Raw genomic sequence first — 9,943 nt, forward strand, 5'->3', positions numbered from 1 at the left:
TATTTTCTCAGATCATAGCATATTTAAATTAGAAATCAATATCAGAAATATATCTAAAAAATGTCATATACTTGTAAATTAAAAACATATGGTACTAAATAGCCACAAATGGCACAAAGAGAAAAAGTATCAATGGAATAATGTTTTTAAATATTTTTAATTAAATAAAAACTAAAATACAGATTATTAAAATTCACTTAGCAAGAAACATTTGTTTTTAACGTGTGTATGTTAGAAAAGAGGAATGGTCTAAAATCAGGTCAACCATCTAATCTAAGCTACCACATTAAGAAACTGAAGAAGAGCCTATTAAACCTGAAGCAAGCAGAAAGATGAAAGTGATGTGTAGAAATAACTGAAATTCAATAGAGATAACCAATAAAGACAAAAGCCACTTATTTGAAAAGAAGAATAAAATTAATCTCTAGTAAGTATGATCAATAAAAAAATAGAGAGGACACATATTATCAATATCAGGGATGAAAGCAGGAATATAACTTCTGATCCTGTAGGCATGAAAGGATAGTAAGAGGACACTGAACAATCCCATGTTCAAAAATTTAATCAATAACTTAGATGAAATGGGCCACTTCATTGAAAGTCACAACTACCCAAACTCAAAAGAAAAATATTACTTGAATACATTCCATCTATTAAAGAAATTGAACTTGTAGTTAAAACACACACACACACACACACACACACACACACACACACACACACACACACACACATATATCAAAACCAAAGGATTTCACTGGCAAAATGGAATGGAGGAGAGGTCTTCTAGGAACCCAACTGAAGAGTATCATGAAGGCCATGGGCAGCAATACATACTACTCTGTAGGCAGAACATGGCAAAGCTTGCTCTGTGGCCTGATTATACTTTCAATCACCCCAGGGATAAGTATTTCTCAAGGGCAGAGAATAGGAAGATATGGAATCTCAAACCTATCCTCGCCAATAGCATTTCTCAGAAATCCTCTAAAGAGAAAGTGACATTGCCAGGATAATTGTGAAGAACATTTTATTTAGCTACAATTTGGCTGTCATTTTCTATATGTTTGGTATTGCTCTCCCCTTTTGATTAATAGAGACATTCTCATAAATAAAAGATCTTGGGCTCTTGAAACTGTCTTGCTCTCTTATTTCCCCTGTGAAGTCATAATCCCCCATTTGTGACATCACAGCCTCTCCACTGCAATCAACAGTGATGTTTCAAGCTGGGGATTAAATGCTTCAGAAGAAGAAGACTTTACAAGAGCTGAGGGACTCTCAAGGAATAAAGATCCAATTAGCATGTAAATGCCCTTTTTAATTAAAAAAAAGGAGAAGGAGAAAATCAAGGGATGAGTAGATAGTCTCAGAATGGGAGTGGTTTTCTTTGAAATAATCAATCTGGCATTCCTCTTCACTCTTCTCTTCTGCCCCACCCCTCTTGAGTGAATGAATATTTAAAGTTAAGAAAACACTAAAGGTGGAGAAAGTCTGTGAACAGTATATATGAGTATTGTTTCTCTGGCATATTTTATGGGTCTATTAACCTGACCAGGATTAAGGCAAAATTAGAAAATGGGCTGCTATACGAAATGGTTGTGGTTTTGACTTTGATTTCCACTCTGATAGCACTTTGTACCAACCCTCATCTCCATCACTAACTCCCACTGTTTCCTGAGCCATCCTTCAGTTTCTTAAAATCTCAAAGCTTTCTTCTACTTCAGAACTTCACTGGCAATCCCTTCATCCAGGAATACTCTTCCTTCACACTCTTTGCAAACCTTGTCCTATTGATCATTCAAGTCCAAACATCAATGCTACTTACCCTGAGAGGCCTGCACTTGACACTTTCATCTATATTAGGATCTTGATATTTAATCTTAAAGCACCTTGACACTTTCCTAGCAAATATCATAACGCTATTATACATTTATGTGTTTGATATATTTTTGTATTGTCTGCCTCCTCCACTAAATTCTATGTTTTATGAATGCAGGCAACACATCTGTTCACAACTGCATTACAGCACATGGGACAAAGCCTGGCACACACATATAAATATACTAGAGGCCTGGTGCACAAGATTGGTGCACTGGGGGGGGGGGGGGGGGGTCCCTCAGCCTGGCCTGTGCCCTCTGGCAGTCTGGGACCCATCACTCCTTACTTCTCGTCTGCAGCAGAGGCAGGAGAGGCTCCCGCTACTGCCGCTGTGCTCATCAGCTTTGAGCCCGGCTTCTGACTGAGCGCACTGTCTGCCCTCTGGTGGTCAGTACGCATCATAGTGACCGGTCATTCCACCATTCGGTTGATTTCCATATTAGCGTTTTATTATATAGGATTAAATTCCTAAAAGAAAAAATAAATAAACTACCAATATGTGGTAACTCCTAAAGTAATTCTTTTGGTAGCTCTCATCACATGCCCTCTGCTCTCAGGAACTTTATGATCACCATGTAAAATAGAAAATGAACATTGACACAGAGTCTATCAAGCAGGGGTCTTATTCTGGGATTCATCATTTACAAATACTTATGTGAACATGTATGTGTAAGTAGGTTGACCAAATAATTTGTCATCTAACAAGAACTCTTTTATGTGTGAAAGGGAATGTTAGTTATTAGTTATGCTAGGATCATGGGCATAAACCAGTGCTTTCTTAGGCTAATTGGGACATACACTTTTCACTTTATGTATCAGATATTGTGGTACATCTTAGAAAACATATAAAAAGGAAATGCTTCATGTCCTTGAAGTTTTATAGAGTATATTGTAAAGGTAGTATATATATATATATATAAACTGCAAACTATAAAATGATAAATTATATTTAAAAAGTTATAGCTGAAGAGGTGTAGGTATTGAATAAATCTATAAAAAGATCAATGACTATTTCCAAAATATGCAAAATTATGTTAACCAATAGACCAATTTTTCTTTCAAATGACCCCACTAAAATATGACATAAAAATCATTAGTCTATTCTACACTAAGGCTCTAAAACAACTTATGGCTATAGGGTCTACTTGCAATATAAAGATAGCGAAAGGAGTTGAGGACTGTGTATGCTTTCAAGTATTTGATGTCTTATCCATCAAATGAGACACCGTGTGGGAAAAGACTTTGTTCTTCTCCTGTCACCCTTATGCACAGCCAACAGGGATTAGGGTTTCTGAACATACTCCATCACATATGTTGATGAATTGATTGTTTAGCTGGTGCTAGGCATAAAAGATCACTTTGTCAGGCTCAAGAGACATCCAATGAAGGCAGTGAGAGTTTATATCCTTCCTCCTTTTATATTTTTTGTAAAATCTGATATCACTGAACTTATATTCTAAGTATGGGTTTGATGTTATACAAACATTGGCCCATTACTGGGGAAACAAAACCAAAACCAAAAAATAACTATTGTGTTAAGCAGCACAAAGTTGGCCCAAATTGGGCCTGAAACTGATCTATTAAGTTTTATCCAAAGATATGTTTTTTCATAATTTTAAATCTAAAGGAAATTATGTTAAGTTGGACGTCGGAAGATTGCAGATGAGGAGACTTTAGCTCAGAAAGAAGAAAGTTTGTCACATACTCAGATGTAGCATTGTAACAAAATTCTGATATCTGAGTTTCATTGAGAATACTTTTTTTATGAGCCTCTTGTTAGTGGGTTCTCCCCTTAAAGCAAAATGCAGTATTTGTGGCTACTAACTTCTGCCTAAAGTTTCCTGCAATTCTAGGTATAAGAAAAGATATTTCTGATACAAATGTCTCGTCAGATGTAAAAGGAAGCCTATATTCCCCCTGTATCAATGCATGCAGAAATCTTTAAAATTTATGGGCAGCAAGTACTTTCAAAAACATCCATGAATGTCACTGATCTTCAACTCTCATTCCCTACAAACCAAAGGTGTAAGAAATCAGAACCCTAAGGCAAAGCAGTGAAAGCTTAATTGCTCTGGAAGTATACATGCTATTGTGTCTTCAATTTGTCTCTAAGAAATTTAGGCAATATCAAGCATTCAAGGAACTAAGACAAGGAGTTCTCTTTAAAGAAGGATGAAGAAGCACTTAGCTTAATGATTTCTTTACTTTCCAGCATGTCCCTATTAGAAATGGTGTTTGGGGATTTGGCCAGCTCTCCTCTAGAAGATAATCATTTACCTTCCTAAAGCATCATCAATATCATCATCATCATTAACAAAACAAATAATGTAGAATGTGTCAAGTACTGCTCTAAGTTGATATGTATATGAAGTTAAAACTGGACAAAAGTCCTATTAGATAGGTACTAATATCCTTCTGATTTTGCATATAAGAAAATACGGTGCAGGACACAGTTGTAGTTGCTGAGAACAGAAAGGAGATGTGAGTGAGACTCCTCTGTCATAGCTAGGCTGCTGGATGTGTTACTTACTGATGTGTAGATGGATGACTTAAGTGACAAAGCTGTTAGGTGCTGTGCACCTCCTAAAGGAGATGACACTGTGTTTGCAAGGACAGTCAGGGAAGGCTGCCAAGATGAGTATGTCCTTATTTTGCTCATGAAGTGAGGTGGATGTTACTGAGATACATGAGGGATTTCCTAAAAGGTGGCCAATTGAGGGGAAATATATTAGAAGGGTTGTGATATACTATATGGTTGGAGAAGGGATAAATGGACTAGATTTATAGCAACATAGAAGATTTATGTGAAGCAAAAGATAATGACAATAATAATGTGCAAAATACACGTCAGTAATTAGGACAGCTGGGTGCTCATTAAAAATATTCTGCCAACCACTTGTGTGACTCGAAACCTTTATAATTTATAAAATAAAATTAAATTGAATTAACTAAATGACCCCTAAAGTTCCTCAAGTTGTAAGTAATTCTGTGCCTTTATAGTACAATGAAAACATATTTTAATCCTCATATTACTGAGGAATAAATTGAGGTCCCATAGAAATGAAGTGACTTAGAAATGTAACACCAGTACAGTAACCAGTAAGCAGCAGAACTAAGTGTAGAATTCCCGTCTTCTAACATCCAGCTCTCAGACTGGAGAGTACAGAAGAAGAAACAGTGAGGGGACATTGTTTACCACATTTCATTGTTCTACACGGTAATATGACTAAATATTTGAGTAGGGTTGATACAATTTTAATTTAATAAATAATAATTTAAAGTAAAACCACTCACTTAAAAGTGTGTTTTTGTGTTTTAGTAAGCGTAACATATAAACAGCCAATTTTAAAATGTTGTCGGTCTTTCAGCTTTTTTCTTTTTTTTTTTTTTCTTCTTTCTTTAAGACAGAATTTGGGACAGGCTAGACCACTGGGATAAGCCAGGCTCAGACTTTGTTTTTATTTATCTTAAATAGCATCTCTCTTTCTTGCTGTTTCTTCTCTACTATGTGAAGGAAGAATCATATTCCTCAAAGGTGATGTGGCTTGGGCTGTGTTTGAAAGAAGAAAATGAAAGAAAGGAGGGGGAGAAACAATGCTGATCCTGCAGCTGTTCACAGTGAGGTTCATCCATCAGAGCTGAAAATAACCTATATTTTATTTCCCTTATTTTTAGAAAACTGCCGTGGACACAGGGTGGCCGAGTGGCCAGCTGTGCCCTGAAATGCCTGAAGCCATTGCAATCAGTGCTCTACTGTTTGAGGCTCCCAAAATGAAACACTTTGAACACTCATTCAAAGGTGTGAAAGCATGAAATTGGCACAATGGCCAGCGACCCCAGCACTTCCTATTTTTTTGCACTGCCTTCTGCTTCCTTGTCTGCCCTTTCTGCTATCTGTCTCTTGCTTCTGACAGTCCTTCAAATGTCTACTTAAAGAGCTGTGGCAGCCTGGGAGAGAGAACTGGAACATGTTCTTAGGGAGTCTCTTTCTTGAAAAAGCCGAGGAAAAAACAGCTGCATTCAAAACCCCTGAAAAAGTAGGCTAAACAGCGGATGGGATGAATCTGAGAAAGTTGATGCAGATATTAGTGAACAGATCACTTATTCGTTCAAATTAGAGTACCTCAGCCTTCACTCCCCTTTCTTGGATGTTTTCTATTCCACTCTAATCCTATTTGTGGCTCATTCCTACCCTCTCAACTTCATGCAGTTAGTACATTTTGCTTAGGACTTTAGGATGGTCTCACCAGATCCTTGTTTGTACTAATGTAGTAGAATCTAGCCCAGATCCTACTGTGTTGACCTCCCAATATATGTACCTGATGTGTTGTTGCATGTACCTGAGTTTATATTTCACTCAACAGCTATTTTCAAAAATGTTGCCCCAAATGAGCCTGTACACCAGTGACTCTTCTCAGATTGTCAGAGGAAAATCACTTCCCTCTGTTCCTTTAGCCATTCTTTCAAGAACAGTCTCTGTCTTCTTTTGACCAGTCTTTGTTCAAGAACCGATAAAAAAAAACAAAAACAAACAAAAAAAAAAACAGAGGAAAAAACAATGTTAGAAGTAATATAAAATTAGGTGCATGATAATCTAATCATTTCCCAAGTTCCCTAAACCCCTGTAATATGTCTTTATGTAGCTTGTCTATGACATTTGATAGGGGAGTATTTTCAAAGTATTTGTTCATTCATATGAGTAGTAATAATGGTTTCATTGTAAAAAAAAGAGAAGAATTTATTCAACACAATTCCCTTAGGATGGTTTCCTCTGTCAATGGCTCATATTTCCCAGTGTCTTTTAATGTGTAGAGAGATGGAATTTTGTACCATGTTATTTGTTTTTTATTCTACAAAATTCTTTGTGTCCTCATAATCCTTCCCAAAGATCAATCTATACCATAAACAATATTTGTAGGAAGAATTTATGCAGGTAAGAGCCAGTATTTCTGTTCTAACTTGATAAACATTAAATGGGTTGGGGGAAAGATAAACCAGAGAGGAAATAAGAATTAGATGTTGGTGACTGTCCCTAAGAAGGGACAACATTTCTATTAGACTGGAGGTACTAATTATGATGCCAAATAAATGCAACATCAATGCATATATTATTTGTAATACAGATGGATCCTTTCACTGTTGGAGCATGACCCACCTCTTACACAATCTCCTTTCTAAACCTTATACCTCTAAGACACATATTAAACCCAGCCTTGGATGATAGTTGTTAATGTACTTATTCTCTGTGCTTGACTATAGGTCAGTTGAGAGGAAAGATTATCTTATTTATCTTTGCACGACCCATGTACTATAACCAGCTCTTGCTCAATCACAGCCAAATAAAATAAAGTTGATTTTTTTATTCAATAGGTTGACCATTCAATATGTTCAGAGATGGCCTGGCCTTCCTGTGTGACAGCATACATATGTGTGTATGCATGTATGTTTTTATATGGGTTAATATGTGGTAGAATGGAGCCAAGGTAAAAAGAAATTTCTTTAATAATGTATCATTTAGAATATTTGAGGATGTCAAAAGCAGAAGATATGCTTTAAATTAGCATTTAAAAAGAAAAAAAATACAAGTTTCTCACTAACAATAAGTACTCAAATAAGTACTCAACTCTATCACTAGGTAAATTTGGCAACTTCATGTTGACATGTGAATTAGGTTGCTTCTGTCTTTTACATGTTTCTGTGTTTTGCATGTTGCCTTTGTCTTTGTCCAGTGTCTTTTTTTGTCACATGTGGCTCTCTTGGTCCTAAGTATTGCATACAAGAATGCAACATGAAAAAAAAGAAAAGAAAAAGATGAACTGCTTCTTCCTCATGTCCCTTTATAGGAGTAAAAAAACATTGCAAAAAGTTCCCCAGTAGATCTGCCCTCACTTCTTCATTGGCCATAGGCAAACGCTAAATTAGTCTCTGGCAAAGTCACTGGGACTACCACAAATTGCTTAAATTATTCAGATTTACCTAAGTCACACTGGGGAAGGTAGATTTTTCCAGAAAAATGGGGCTTTGCCTTAAAGAAAGAAAAGAGTAAGGACAACAGTGTTTGATAAATGTAATAATCGTCATCACAACAATAATAATAGTAACTAACATTTGGTGAGGGGTTACTCCATTTGAGACACGGTGCTGAACAGTTGAGTACACTTCTGCATTTAATAAACATGGCAACCCTGTAACAGATGAGTATACTGAAACTCAATTGCATAGAGACGTCCAAGGTTACATAGGTAATAAATGACAGAGGAGAAGAGAGCTTTAGAGCAATGGCTGGCTGTCTCCAAAGCAATTACTGTTTCTAGTGTTCCACAGTGAAGACAAGGAAAGGGCATATGCTTTTGCAGCCTCCATAGAGATGTGCTTTGTGAATTCAGTGAACTATTTACTAAAGAGCTACCATGGCCACTTTTTAAAACATGTAATAGGCTCATCTAAACATAGTACTTGCTGATTATAAACTTTCTTGTAATAGGAATATAAAAGCTGCTTTCAAGTCTCTCTCCCAGCCTTTCCAATAATGATCTGTTTTAGGAGGGATCACTCAAAATCTGGATTTCTTTGTCAATTAAACTGAGTTAGAGGAGGCTAGGAACTGGACATAGTGGCTGAGTCAGTCAATCTAATGCATGAACTTGTGAAATTTTACCATGACTCATTTCTTCTCCTTCAAGACAAATATTATCATTAAGAAATAGCAATGCTGTATCTTCAGACAGTCCTTTGCAAATTGCAGAAGGCAGCTTGCACTGAATTACCCATAGTTGGAGCTTCAAACTAGAGCTTTGATCTCCTTTTAAAAGGAGACAATCATTATATATGGGTGTTATCTTTTTAATGGCCAAACTCATATGGCTTCATAAAGTGCTTGAGAGAATTTCAAGCTGATCTCTCCTCCATACCCCTCCCTCAAAATCCAAATGCAAAGGTTAGTCCATTCTTTCTGCCTAGTCATGGCCTTATCCATGCTTTCTACTTACCTAGCAGTTGAAAACAAACTTTCCCTGAACGTTGCCTCCCTGAGGTCTTCAATTTCTAAGTTCTCTATCAAGGACACAAGTCCATTTTCGACTCTGCGTTGACACATTGTTGCATCACCATTTAATGTGTGGAGGACAGTGCTTATCTAAATCCCAAGAACACTGATTGTAGGACCACCTGACATTTCTCTTCCAATTATTACCAACTATAGTGCCTGGCAAATGACTGAGGCAAATGATAGGTGTTCTGTAGAGAAGTGTTCTAATTTATATTAATTTACCTTTTATTTAATTCAATAGTCCCCATCTTGGTCTTAGAATGCATTCTGAGTTAGACCATACAACAGTTTAGGCAGGAAGGGTGATGTGTGGATTGGCAAGTTCAATACTGCTAGACAATAAACAGCCTTGAAGTGTAAATGATTCAAATGTAAAATGATTCCTAATTTACCTGTTGTCTTCTATAGGACAGAATTTTACTGTTTTCACTTGTCTGATTTCCTTTCTCTCCCCCCCCCCCATTTTCTTTTATTATTTATTTTTAACCCAATGACAAGACATTGCCTCCTATTTAGCAAGGGAACTAATGCAAATTCTTAAAATGCAAGCAAACCTGCTAAAATATCCACATTATTTTACTGAATTAAAATACTAAAAGATGCAAGGAAAGAATATATCCATCAGCTACTGGATGCATTGATGAAATAAAATATTCAGCATATTCACTTTCCTCCATTTACTCTTTTCTGTGGTTCTGTGGCCTCAAGCTGCTTACTGCAAATTAGATTTCGCCTTAATATGCTAATGTTGAATAAGGGAATTGGGCTCTAAATAATTAAGTTGTGAGAAGTACAAAACTAAAGCAATCTATTAATGCAATATGAACATCCCTTGATTATATTTGCAGAATGAATTTACCTGCTTTAAATGGTGAATTAGAATTGAAAGGTAAATTAAAATTTAGAAGAAAATACAATAATAAACCATCACTATCCATTTTTTTTTTTTTTTGCTTTTGCTATTTCAGATGTCAGAGGCTCCACTCAGTCATAATACTCACACAAGGGGACATGAGGGTC

The sequence above is a fragment of the Eptesicus fuscus genome, chromosome 12 (assembly GCF_027574615.1).
Source record: "Eptesicus fuscus isolate TK198812 chromosome 12, DD_ASM_mEF_20220401, whole genome shotgun sequence".
Lineage (NCBI taxonomy): Eukaryota > Metazoa > Chordata > Mammalia > Chiroptera > Vespertilionidae > Eptesicus > Eptesicus fuscus.